At 47.6% G+C, this 14,540-nt stretch overlaps 1 non-coding gene across 1 annotated transcript; it reads right to left on the reverse strand.

The window, feature by feature from the left end:
• Positions 1-5,851: 5,851 nt before the first annotated feature.
• LOC142586482 (U2 spliceosomal RNA) lies at positions 5,852-6,034 on the reverse strand. Its single transcript, XR_012829240.1, has one exon. It is a non-coding gene; the product is annotated as a U2 spliceosomal RNA (small nuclear RNA).
• Positions 6,035-14,540: the final 8,506 nt, after the last annotated feature.

Genomic DNA, 14,540 nt, shown 5'->3' on the forward strand with positions numbered 1-14,540 from the left:
TCATTCCCGCTGCGTAACGCGAGTTGAGCCGACGGCGCCTCTGGGATCGCGTTGTGACATTTGCCCATCGCCGCGAAAATGAAGAAGCTTCTTTCCGTGCTGTGGTTCCCGGGAAACACGTATCCCTCCCACCTAGTTCCGGAGAAGTGACGGAAAGAAAGCTCCCATGCTGTGGCATCCAGCACAAGTTCTTCGACTGAACGGACGCTATCCGGTTGCGAGAGTCCGAGACGATCGCAATTCTGCGGCGTACCGGGCGTCTGGGCGACGGAGGTGAAAACGTGCCGCAGCAGTTGCTCCAGGAGCGACCTGTAGACGGCGTGCGCCAGGTAAGGGTACCTGACCAGCAAGTCGAGGTCTGTGTCGTGGAACAAGTCAAAGAACGGGACTAAGGGCAAGTACAAGGTCTGCGTCTTCGTGTCGAATGCGGGCGCAGAGGCGAACAGAGAGAAGACGGATTTCCAGCCGTCTTGCGGTTGAGCCAGCGACGTCTCCACCCTGCGCCGTTTTAAGGCGACGTACTCCTCGAGAAAGAACCCGGTCGTCATGTTGCCGGCGGCGGCAGGCGTCGTTCGCGTGACGTTGGAGTCGACGAGTTTGACGGACGTGCCGTCGATGAAGCTGAGGCAACTTTTCGCGCGTTCACCCGCGCACCATTCCAGACCATGCGCTCGCGTGCGAAACACTCGGCGAAGCCTCTCGGTCACGGAGCTCACGTTGACCAAGTGCATGTGAGTCTTGGCGTACTTTCCGAAGACGCCCAAAAGGAGAGTAGGGTCCATGTCGTCGATAAACCAAAGACAGCGCTGCCAGAGTGCCCACGACGACTGCCAACGCTGAGACATCCAAGCCATCTGAGCGTGGGACATGGTTTCGAACTCGTTGGAAAGAAGCGGAGACACGTGGACGAGCACGCAAAAGCCAAGATAATTGTAGACGCTCGAGCTCTTCGTCCGGCTTATGAGTGACTTGAGGGCCTTGAAGAAAGCCTGGTTGTAAAGCTGCAACGGGGTGTCCGATTTCACGGCCGCCACACCTTCCAGCGTGTACTTGACGAGAGCCGCGTAGAACGGCTCCGAGCTCAGAGCAGTCGAGCGCGGTCTTTTCTTGAATTTAGCGCGAAGTTGCGCCAACTTCCCGACAAACTGGAGCACTCTTTGAGAGACGTCCTCGTAAAAGTCAGAGTCAAACATACTCGTCGCTCGATACAACGAAGGAAGGTACCAGGTAGGCAATCGGACGTCGCCGTCCGTCTTAGCATAGAGGGGTGGAATGTCCAGGCTCACCACGGACTTGGAGACATTTTTCGGATCCGGAACGTGCGAGACGGTAACCAGAGGTGAAATGCCGAGCGCCCTGAATATGCGAGCGTGAATGTTCCACATTTCGTTCTTGCTCATCACGTTGTCCTTGTAAGGCCACTTGCTGAGCCCCACCCTCTGAAGCAGGGAACTGACAAACAACTTTGAGTCCGCGTAAGACGTATGCTCAAGACAGGTGTCATAGAGCGAGAGCACTGCATCGCCTTTCGGCGACGCTGCTCTTCGCTCCTCGAGCAGAGTTTGAAGGAGCACTTCCGTCTCTTTGTGCTGGTCAGTCCCGAACGAAGATGTGTCGTTCTGTCCGCCCTGCGACCAGTTGCCGCAGACGAACGAGTAAAAGTCATCGCACGGATGCGCAGCCGAGCTTAGTGTCCACCTGGACGTCTGGTACGCGCACAGAATGCGTTTGCATGGAGGCACAGTCTTCACGGTGGGACGCGCACTGGTGGTCGCCGTGGCAACGCTCGATCTGTCCGTGACGTGGGAAAGCACGTCTACCTTCACCCTAACGTCGACGCTTCTAGTGGCGACAGTCTTGAGCGCCTTTGTGTTGTTTGCGCCGATTCTCAAAAACCTCATTGCCTTGGTCACCATCACTTGGCCCTCTTTGCTCTGAGAAAACAAGTAAAGACCTAAAACGAGCGCTGCGACTATAGCCAGTGAGCAGCACGTGAACAGGGCACAGGCCGCTGACACCGGGTATTCTTGACTTCCCTGGCGGATCGCGCTCACCGGTTTCGCTAACATTTGGCGCCGGGACACTGTCGTGCTGGGCGCGCCCACGGAGTAATGGTGATTCGACGCTTCTACTGCGAAAGGCCCACCCATGTTTTGAATAGTGGCGATAGGCACCTTCGGTGTCGGTCTGTACGCTACCTTCAGCGCGGACGATTGCGGCGTCGCAACTGCAGGCTTGGCGGAAGGCGAAGAAGACTTCCGCGAAGTTCCATTTGTGGTATTCACTGCCCTGGCATTCCCGATGCCTGACGCAGGAGAGGAAGCGGCGCGTCGCTTTGACGTTAGGGCCCTGGAAACTTTTCCACGTTGCGCTGCAGTAGCCGTTCGGCGGGCAGAAGATTGCGGTGATCTCGACGGTGTCGGACTGCGAGAACGGCGTGACAGCGGCGCTGTGCTGAAGGCGGTGCCAGGTGGGAACGCTGATATCGAAGTGAACTCGAAGCGACCGGTTCTGGGGTTGAGAACAACAGTGGCGACGGGACGGGCCCCGGGCCTTACGCTGCTCGAATGGTCACGCGTCGGCAGGTACACAGGTATAGGTCGTGGGCTTCGCCTCATAATGCTGTGCTAAAAGTACGCACCATTAAGTATTGCGTTCAACTTCGTCTTCGTTTCGTTATTGCGAAGGTCTGCTCCATGTGCATGCTCACCGACATCAACTGCGATTTCGCATGGATAAGGGTTGTTAAGGAAACTTTCGAAATTTCTTCCACAAGAAAACAACGATTTCTTAGCTGTCGCCAGTGGCTATTCTTATACAGCGGTTCTTGAACGTTGCTCGGGACACCGACTTCAGCATCGGCTTCGACTTTGTTATGGACACCACCTCTGGCTTCGCTATGAAAACTGGCTCTGGCATTGCTTTTAGAGGCCAACTATACGATATTACTTCGAGTAGGCTTTCAATCGCACCACCTGAGCGTTACCCACAAGCCGGGCTACCGCCGTGCTGAGCACCGTTCTAAGTTTAGGCACTGCTCCATCGCCGTCGACATGCTGCCTCTCTTTTATCGTCTTAGAAACTGCTTAATTTGTTTAAAAGCTCTATTCTTCATTGCTTTCTTTTTCTTGGGCAGGAATGGATATTCTGGTTTCCGCAAGCATTCTTCCGCATGCATAATCGAACGACGTTTGGTCAGACAGTGTGGCTAGACGAGCTTTATTTTTTTTTCTTTTCGAGTGTCAAAGCGCCAAACGCGCGGAAGATCCCACAATCTATTAGGGAGTAAACAACTGACCTTACTAGACAAAGGTGCTGCTATGGTTGTTTTAATAAGTGGAAGAGCACAAACCGTACGAACACCATAGAAGAAGAAGAAAGCGCACATGAGGCGTCCAAGCAGGTCTGAACTGGGTTTTCCTTTCTTTTTTCGAGTTATTTATTTATTAACCGATTTATTTTATTTTATGTATTAAGTCATATTACCACCCGATTCGTGGCCTATACCCCTCAGTGGGTTTGTGGCATTACCTGAGGCTTCATCATCATCATCATCATCATCATCATCATCATCATCATAAACCACGGCTACAGCGCTTACGTAAGAAGACGCAAGATTGAAGGGCGCCTATTTTCCGCACGCTCTTCTAGATGTACACCTCGTATTCGCAGTAAAGAGGGAGCTCGTAAGCGAACAACTTTTGGTTTATACATTTCGCGCCTGAAAGTATGCAAGCTACGCGTGACTCTATTCTGAAGTAACACACTGAGTGGACCGTTCCGTGTCTCAGTTCCTCCATCATTCCTTTTCGTCTGTTTCATCATTACGACCATAGCGTAGTTTCTTTTTTTTTTTGTATGTATATAGTTAAAGAGATGAAAAATTGGCGTAGCCGTGGTTTTTTTGACGCATGGGAATGTCGGGATATGGTGGCTTCGAACTGGTGTTTTTCTCGGATAGCCAAGACGCCGTGAAGACGCGTCTGACTAGCAGCACTCCGTCAGTCCCAATCGTTCTTTTCTTTACCAAAACAGCATATAAAATGCCGATTTTTTCATTATTGTGAAAATTATCGTTATTGTTAAACCATGAGATCTCGTGGTGCAATTATATCAAACGTGAGCAGTACCGGCGGCCGCTAAAGTTGGAGAAAAAAATAAAAAACTACAAGGTCAACGTTCACTGTGCGCCATTGCCCTTATTTGTCTTCTTCGCTTGCTCCTTATAACAAACGTGCGTAAACAATCACGAAATATGCATTACGGATAAGAAATTTGTTGCGGTGATTTCATTCTATAAAAGCATTCACTTAAGAGGAAATGGCAACGCTTTATGCGGAGCCAAGACAAGTCCTGCACTTCAGGTGGGCGTGCGAGGTTTTACTCCGTGTTTGGTTGTTCGAAACATGAAATAAACGTGTATTGTTTTGTGTCAGGTAGTCACGTGGTAGCACAGCGACCGCGAGTAAACTCGCATCGACGGTGGCGCCAGATTTCTCTATAGGTGATACTGTAAGAAACTTTGTGACTGTCGCTGCACTGCGCCACTGCGGGAAAAAAAAAAGAGCCCCTTCCAGAGATCTCTAGTTACGCCTGTGCTGTGTGAGTCGAAGCCATCACATGCCTGCTAATTTGCTCATCTCAACTATACGTGCCTGGTGCCGAGTATACGCGTGTAGGTTAGCCAGCCGGGAGCGACCTTGCGTAACCTCCGGGTTTTTACTTCTTATCTCTCCCTCTCTCTCTCTCTCTCTCTCTATATATATATATATTAATCATCTGATCCCGCCGGGTATGGCCCCATTGGATCCGCCAGGCAAGGTATAGTTAAACCACACCTCACGGGACGAAGAGGAAGATGATTGCATCTCCTCCTCATGAAGACAGGTTCAACTTAAAGACGCACACGGCTCTCTGTGGCTGAAGCAGGAAAGAGTGTTAACGGTAAAAGAGTCATGAAGTTATTTCTTTTGGAACGTCTACTCGTGGAAATTGTAGCAGGCAGCCTATACTGGTCCTTTTACTTCTGATTTATGCAAAGCAGTTTTTCTTTACTAAAGTTCTTGTTTGTTTCGCATATTCTGAATTTCATTTGATTTCCCGTTACCTATTTATGCCTTGGGGCTTACGACATTTATTAGGACTTTCTAAAACCTTTCCAGGTTTTTTCGGTCATCCACCATATGACTGATGTGCACCATTGTGTGCGAGGAAAGAAACAACAATAAAAAGAATGACAGAGACAAAATAAACTTTTATATATGTGAAAAAATTCCTGTTTCTCACCGATTGAAGCATGTTCCGCAAACTTTTACTTTCTTTCGAGTAAGAAAAAGAAAAGATAGCTCCACAAGGTCGAATGAATGATTCCGGTGGATTCGTTTTCGTATTGTGGGCAGAGATTAAATGTTTCCCCACATAGTAAATAGTCATAGTAAAAAGTCAGTAAAAGGCTCCTGGACTGGCGGACGCATATAAGTATTCCGCTTCTAAGTCCCCTCTTAATTGGTTTTCCGCAAAGACACAAACAAACAAAATAACTTTTCGCTACCGGCAACAGTACTGATGTTTTCGTGAATAAAAAAAAGTACACAGTCGTCCCAACGCCAAGGACAAACCACACAGCCTAGGCCACGCTCGGTGAAAGACGTCGGCACGACTCTATTTAAGGCACGGGGGAGCAAGGCTTCTACGCAGAACGACGCGTTTCCCTATATTAAATTCAAGCCATTCTAATGCTTAAGTTTGGGGTTATCTTTCTTCTTGGCGCTCTTTTTTTGTCCTTCTTTTTTTCTTTAAGAGCGAAGCTGTATATGGCTAGTTTCCAGCGGATCGATGTCCGTAGACCCAAAAACCGTGGGCCGATCCCGAAGGTGGTGCAATGCCGGGCCGACCCGCGGCGGAGGTGAAGCAGGCTAATTTAAGCACTCAGCCAACTTTCAAAAATAAGTTTAATATTTCGGGCCCAAATAAAGCCCGGATCAGACGTTAAACTGATAAGAATAGATACTACACTTATACCCGCGTCGGCCATGCCTATGCCTACGCACCGCCCTCTCTTTGTCGGCGTTCCAAGCATGTTCCAAGTGCTTGTCCATCTAGTTTCCTTCCCTTCCGATCTCACGTGGTGGCGCTCCCGTCGAAACGTCACGCGTCTCTAGCTTCCTCCGGCTTCTCCGGGCGGCGGCCCCGTCGTCCGCGTGAATGTATATAAACATCACACTAAATGAGTCCGTACCAATGTTCAAAATTATGTGTCACCTCTGTGTCGTTTGCTAAAGAGCTTCGCATGTCATCCACCTTCATATAGTGAAGCGTTTTTTTTTTAACATTCGTAGGTTGAGAACAATTAAGATATTTCTTTTTATCTTTACATCGTCCCCTCGTAGCTGTATGCCATCAATTGTGGAGAGAAAACGACAATGCGCGCGGGCCGTGCTATGCAGTGCGCACGTAAAATTATTAGACGTAAAAAAATAAATAAACAAAAAGAAATGCTCGCAACATCCATTTTGTCATCAACATGATCTGTCATGTGGTTGTTGATGCCTTTGGTCGAGCTGAGTAAGGCTCAAACTATAGGTGACCAGTTATTCCCCTTTAGGTTGAAACCTGAATTCACTGATTCAGACGCAGGAATGTTTACTTCACTGTCTAGGATTTCCGTACCGAATATAAATAATTTCCCTGGTAAATTTTCCTCACTTCCATGTGCGCTTTTCGGGATTGATTGAAACGGTTCTCGATTTACTTTCCTAAAGTTTCTGTTCTTTTGACGTTGCATGTAATATTATCATTCAGCGTCGCTCACTTTTTATCATTTCCTGAAAGTTTATTTGCGGTTGTCATTTAGAATAATTCATTTCATTCTTGGCCGAAGCCCCAAGGTGGGCATGAGTCGCGTACGTGTGTTGCTTGGCTAATGGCAACAGCAACGACAACCGTAATGAGAAAAAAATGTTCTTTGAAATTCCCTTTCCCAAAAATGGCCTGGATCGGACACTTCCTGTTATCCTTTCATTTGGAGCTTCGACTCTAGGGTATAGTCACAGGGATGTTCGCGCCGCCGCCACAACTTCATTATTGATTCCAAGCAATAGCCCACTTACATCTGCCCCCTTTACCATTATTATCTTAGCCTATTTCAATTCAGGCTTCACTCATTTTTCTTGCAACTGTCACAGCATAGACTTATCGTATTTCGCTCATTTAAAACTATGACGTAAGCCCAGGACCACCAAGCAAGAGTGGGACCGAGCTCTACGCAGCTCGGACCTTGAAGCACAGCTCTGGGCTGTCCATCGGGCCCGCGACGATGTCCCAGAGGGGCATGGCCTCTCTGTCCCGACGTGGAAGCGGCCTGCTGCGCGCTAATCAAGCGCACCGAGGGACCTCAATAAAGTTATCCATCCATCCATCCATCCATCCATCCATCCATCCATCCATCCATCCATCCATCCATCCATCCATCCATCCATCCGCACGAATATTGGCGAATCCGCCATAGTGGGTATGAGCCATTGTGCTTCTCGGTTAACAGCAACAACGACAGCCATGGCTGCAGGGTCAAGGTGTCGCGCCCTTTCGTCGGGCTCAAACCCGACGAAAGCGGGCTCGGGTGGCAACGCATGGCCTCCAGCGATGAGCACCGAGTGAGGGGGCCCGCCGTAGCAGTCTCGAGCCGAGCGCGCCGGCCTCGACGGCATGGAAGGACCACTCAGTGTCTGGACAAGCTTCATCAGCGGCTGGCACTTGTGCTGGGTAGTGCTCGATGACCGCAACGGCATGCTCTACCGATTCAAGGTGCTCGCAGCACGCTTGTTGTGACTCTTTGTGGATAACGCGTTATCTCGGAGGACATAGCCAAATGTGCTTTAAAAGAATACATGTCGTCCTGTATAGTGAAGCAACAAAGGACCACCACAGTAAGAGGGGTACACTGCAAGGACACCTCTTCATTCGGCATTGAGATGAGCATACTTTGCTTCGAAGCTTACGCGTGAGTTTAAACAACCAACCACAACTGTGTCATAAGGACTTGGCGGTCTCTCAACTTTTCGCAGGACGGGATTTGCACACGTTGACGATACATTGAAATGCGCGCTCAGTTACAGTTCCTTATTGAAGATCGAGACCGACAGAGAAGGTCAGATAATGCAAACCATTGTAGGGCAGTCCAGTTACACACAGGGAGCACTGGATCTTTCATTACGTGCTGCATCATGTTCCTTTTTCTTTATTTTTTACATATGGCTTCACGCTGGTTTCAGCATCTTGTTAATCTTTAATGCACTGAGACAGCCGTAGTTTGAGGCCCTTCCCGCGGTATCTTGTTCATTGGAAATCGAATAACAGCGCATCTGTGATCATACAATTTCTGTCTAGACCTGCAGCTGAATGAGCAACCTCCGCCTCAGCAAAACCACTGCAATTTCATTCTGTCCTTTTAAAGCGATAGCTTTCTTTGGATATCCACCCTCTCCTCCACTTTACGGTTTGTATGTTTCTGTCCTTTTCTGGGGGAAAATTCAACTTGGGCCACTAGGTATGCGCCGGCTGCTGTATTGCCTAGCAGAGGACATGTGGTATGTGTCCGGACAGACAACTTCGGCACTGCGCATGTGATAATGGTGAGGGACTATTCTTGGTCAATTCCCCGTAACATATGTGACAAGGTGACCCAAGTTATATAGCCACTTTGCATATATTAAATAGAGAGCGTCCCATCCGAAGCAGAAACCTGTACGTCGAGCACGGTCGCTTTATGGATAGCCATAGCAACGAAGTTGCAGCCAGGATACTAGGGATAGTGAGGGGTTGGGGAGGGGGGGGGGAGGGTTGCTACAGAGTTTCACCTCGGCTTTTGTGATTACGACAAGATATATAATGTCTTGCTATCATTTGACATCTTGGTTGGCAGTGAGAATGGCACTTCGTTTGTCTGCTGATGTGCCCATAACGTTTCGTGATTTACGGATGGCATGGGGACATGCGGCAGATCGCACAAGAAAGCTATTGCTGGAATTGTCAATTGTCTTCGGCGGTTCCTGTCACAACTTTTTAAGCTGCGAACCATGCAAGTGATGAGCTTATTGAAAGAGCGGCTGACAAAGTGAGCTAGGCTTTCGTACAAGGCGAAAATCTATCTTACGGTACATTCGACTAGTTTCTACAGCGCTCTGACTTAGTTTGCAGCGATGCGGAGCCCTCTCGAGATTGGAGTCAGAAACGGCCTGCGCGATCCGAATGTTCAGAGCGGAAGGACCTGAGAAGGCACGTGACCAGCATTCTGTCGGATCTCAGTCGCGCTCTCAACTCGAAGGTGAAAGCGCCTTCGGGCGCTCTTAGCTGGAGCGCGGCGCTTTAAATGAACCAAGCGAATGTGCTTCAAGCACAATTTCGACCAGCCAGTTGTAAAACACGCCGCCAGGGCGTTCTAGAGCACTTGATAACAACCAGGAGAATGTGTCATATCCTAAGCTGCTCGTTCCACCCTTTGTTGGTGCATGCCTAGTCAGGAATCTATCACATTCTGTCTTTCATCGCATCAATTTATTTTGGCTTCTCCTGAGTCGCGGAGTCATACAAGCACAAATAAATAGGCACATAAAAGAAAAGATGTTGCCTTATCCATGCGTCTATTTCTTGATGTGATTATGCCATATAGACAAATATACATATAAACGGTCATCTACCGCCCCGCTTATGTGTCTACTTCTTCGTGGCCGTGTGCTTTGGATCTGAAGTCAAGTAGTTTATTAGCCTGCATCATTAGCCTGAGTTCATTGGTCCAGAACAACGTTCTACTAACAAAACAGTAGCGTAAAATGAAAGTGAGGCCATGAGTCGCCTCCTTAGGCAGTATAGGTAAATGTTTCAAACATTGAATAAAGCAAATGAAGTCCAGCCCAAAAGAGAAAAACATGCTTAACGCAAAGCTATTGCATACTTCTTGCGTCCTGTTATAGCAGCAAGCACGTGCAATCTCTTTGCAGTCACATCACCAGAGGCGGAAACGAATGGGCTTGCTAGCTAAATTCGGCGGCATCAATCTCCTGGTAAGTACGAGGCAACACCTCTCTTTGTGTGCAAGAGGGCGCGACCGATGATCAATATGTTCCTGGCTCGAGAAAACCAAACGAAGTCCGAAGCGCTTCTAGTGCCCACGCAAAGGAATCTTCACCGTTGTCAGCATAAGTTATCTTTAAAGAAAACCCGCACGCTCTCGTTACAAAACCATGACCTCAAACAAACCGTGGTTAGGAAGACAAAAAGATTTTTCCGACTGAATAGTTAAAGTTATAGTCTTTGCATATGCAGGGAGCTGCGATTGCGTATCCATACATGGCGTGCGACACGCTGACCGTAGCCTGTTCTACCAATTTTGCACAGGGTGCCATTGTGACGAAGGACCCCAGAGAACCCAACGGTTTCTCCGTTGTCTCAGAAGGCCGAGAGTACAGATTTCAAGGTGGGTGAATTATGCCGGGTGGCGAAAGTCATGTTCGAACCGAAATTCACCCCGACTGTACGCAGTGCCACTTTATTATTAAACTAATCAGGCCCGCGATCAGTGGCGTAGCAAGAAATTTTTTCCGGGGGGAGCACCCATTGACTGAGGACGGAATTGACCCGTGCGGGGGGGGGGGGGGGGGACATGCTCGGTGTGCCCCCTCTTCCCCCTGGCTACACCACCGCCTGCGGTGGTTAAAGTCAGCTTCCAGACACGAAGCACAATGTCAAACAAAGATTTAGGCTTTGTACAAAGGGGAGCGCTAATTAAAATGGTACGGAAATGGAGGGTATATATGAACAAGAAAGATGCGGGAAAGACGTGCGTCAGTACGTGCGTGTGTATACGTATACTCTCCTTTTCCGTACCGCCTTAGCGCTCCACTTTGTACGAGATGTCGCACCAGCTAGCCCAGCGGTTCTCTATTCTAAAGATTTAAGCGCAAGATTTTCTGACTTCGCAACTAAAGTTCCTAAACAGTTTTTCACCAAGTGGAAACGAGTGTCGGCTCTATAGCACACGTCTTTCTGCGCCACTTTTTCAAACGCCGCCAAGGAATCTCAGAACGTCAACGGCTGCTGACGGATCACGCTTCGCCGCTAAAGCAGCAAAGTTAAATCAAACGAATTAAGCAGGGAGTAAAAGGGGGCGCGGTATCGTTAGGTCTCTTTAAGGTGTTTGCACGCCGTGGTAGTTTAAATTACGTCTAGGAGACAAACACGATGCGCACGTGCTGCACAAACATGTGTTTAGGACACGACAGCCTTTACAATCACGGGTGACCAATTTACACGCGAGAAACGTCACTCGCCTCCACGCAGCTCCCAGCGAAGACGAGCGCGACGCGTGGGTGATGGAGCTCGAAGAGGCGGTTCTTCGGCAGATGGTCTGTCGCCGAGCCTACCACGTGAGTGAGTCATTAGTTGGGTGTCCTGGTAGTTGGTTCTCGAGGACCAACTCGGCAAACACGCGCTTGACCTAAAAGCAAAGTGCAACGAAAATTTGGGACCGCGTAAATCCCGCCACTTTCAAGCAGTGTAAATATTACCGCATCCTCCGTGCAAAATCTAACGTTTGAAATCGCGAGTGGATGCGTCGCGCAAAGGTCACCTAAGTTGGCGTTTTCCATACTGAAAAGAATAAAAAACTACAAAAGAAAGTCGCCACTGTCGCCGGCCGGAAACGACGCATGACCAAAAACGCGCGGATCCTCGGCGTGACCTCCGAGATGAGGCGCTGCCCACGGCGCTCTAAACAATACCGGAGGTGACGTGCTGGCACTTACGTATATCCGCTAAACACCGGGTGCACTCGTTGTTTACTTATGCTTTATTTCAACTCTGCTAATAATGAAAATTAGACAATTAACAGCCCTCCCGGCTATGTCAAGATTGCTTCAATAGAGTGCCTCAATTTAGCCAAACTAAAAATTCGGTGTAGTTTCCTTTCAATCATTTCTTCATCATGCTAACAAGTATAGACATACCTCGCGGTAAGCAGATATAAGTCGTCAGTGGAAGAGATCGCGCAATCAGCATTAATCTCCCCAGAATGCAGGGGAAAAAAAGCAACGCAAGAAATGCTTATTAGAACTCCCTACACATCTGCCAGCTTTCTTCGCAATTGCATTCATGGGAACCATTTGTCTACTAACTCAGCTAGTCACCGATAAATGTAGACAACGATCAATGAGCTGTGAGGAAATGGCGGTTTCATGTTGGAAAACACGCATGTGGAGAGCTTTGTGTATTATTTATCTGAGCAAATAATATTTGGCACCTTCTCACAGGGGAACTTCAGATGCCCGGCCACGGATGTCCAATGTTTGCTAGCTTAGTATTACAATATGTCCTAGCGACGACATCTACATTTAATGCGCTTGCTGTTTTCGAACGGTAACCTTGCTATGTATTAGCGCAATCTATGTATTGGGACTGCGCCATTCGAATGCACGTGCTTTACATCGGTCAACTGCACAATATATAGTAATTACATACCTTTTCAACTTTAACGGCAAGCTTTCCATCCGCAGCTTCGTAATGTCTGCTAATTGCACTCAAAGTAGTGTTCATTGTTGCACTGTAGTTTGTCCATTTGATAGTTGTGGCGGTGCCAGCTATACAAAAACGTGGAGATCATTGCTATATAAGCAAGTTGAACTACCTTGTCTATATGTGCAAATCAGAGACCGCGACTCGCAGATATGGGACAGACGATACATCGGGCCGACTCTGGCCCTTGTGAACGCCAAGCTGCAGGACGCTGGACTTCTGTACGAGGAGCTGGCATGCAGCTTGCAGGTGAGCGCGCAAAAGAAGTTGAGATGACCGCAACCATTTGCCCCAGATATCTCAGAAACGCCCGATGAAGCGCAAGAACCTTTGTTCGAAGGCTGTAATTGTTCCGTTTAGCTTCTGCGTTCATTAGTAGTTTACGACAACATCGAGTGGCCACCATACAGATGCACCAACTATCCTAAACTAGTACACTAAAGAGACGTGCGCTAGGTTATACAACAATACGTTGAGCTTCTAGAAGGTATTGGGCCCTTCAGGAACCTGGCAGTCATCGCTTCCTTGATAGCGTACTTTAGTAACCGTACAGATGCAGCTAAAGTAAACTAGTACGCTGAAGACAAGTACGGCAAGATAACGAGCTTCGTAGAAACCTTAGGCATTTGTGGAATGAGAGATTCATTGTGCTAACCAGTGTTTCTGTTCGTAACGGCTGCCACCCCCCCCCCCCATGCTACAACAAGTAATAAACACAAAACCAAGAATACATTTCTTTGACAAAGCACCGTTTCGCAGTTCGTTCAGTTAAACGTTGCCGTAAACTCGTGTGTCATCGTTTTCCAGGAGCTCGACAGGCGTTGGTCAACTGAAGAGGCAGGCCAGAGAACGCGATGGCCGGGCGTCATACGAGACTTACTGGTTTGTGCGCCACGGCAGCTTTGTGCCGCCCGTCGGTCCGTCGAGAAAACTGAAATTGAAGGCAGATGCAATTCTTGCACCCTAGCCCATTTATTTATCATTCTTATCCGTTAGATTCATTCATTTGATTGATTGATTGATTGATTGATTGATTGATTGATTGATTGATTGATTGATTGATTGATTGATTGATTGATTGATTGATTGATTGATTGATTGATTGATTGATTGATTGATTGATTGATACGCTCGATCGTCTATGTTACTAATCAGACTTACACTCCAAGTGGGAGCACAAGAAAACCGAAAGTTACAGAAGCGTTTTCAGGGCAACGCGATCTGTCAGAGTACAATGCCCCATAGAGTTGATTGCACAGGGTACTAGACGGTACCCTGGTGCAAACGTCTATGAGAAATGCAGCGTGGTGGTTACAACCAGATGTGAATAATTGGTAGTATAGTTGCATGAACTTTTTTTTTGTGGCTTGAAATGGTTCTGTAATGACAAAGAACACGTAAGAGCGAGAAGCTTCGTGAATTCGGCCCCTGGTTTTTAGAGAAGCTGATATAGCCAAGTTATTTAAGACTTTCTGAGTCATGCAAGTATTCTTCCTAGCGCTTCGTGCTTGAAGACTTTCATTCAACGAAAGAAAGAAAAATCAAAAATCAAGAATGTCCTGTCAGCATTTATTTAATTAAGCATATTTATTTATTTATTTTTCTTTGTTTGTTTGTTTGTTTGTTTGTTTGTTTGTTTGTTTGTTTGTTTGTTTGTTTGTTTGTTTGTTTGTTTGTTTGTTTGTTTGTTTACACATATTGCTAGCTGAAGTTTTTGAGGCTGTGACAGAACTGGGAAATCAATACAAAAAGTGAGTGCATGTGGTACTCAATAATGTTCACAAAAGAGATTCACAATTATAAATAGACAGGTATCATAAATACACGATAATGTGAGTTAGGCTGCTGCTGCTAGGTTAGAAAGTAAACTTGGATCATTTTGTTGGTAAATAATTCAATATACGTGCAGTTTACAATCTCCTGTGGTGAAAGACGGATTACGGGCAACACATTTTATAAGTCACTGTTGCAGTATC

The sequence above is a fragment of the Dermacentor variabilis genome, chromosome 6 (assembly GCF_050947875.1).
Source record: "Dermacentor variabilis isolate Ectoservices chromosome 6, ASM5094787v1, whole genome shotgun sequence".
NCBI lineage: Eukaryota > Metazoa > Arthropoda > Arachnida > Ixodida > Ixodidae > Dermacentor > Dermacentor variabilis.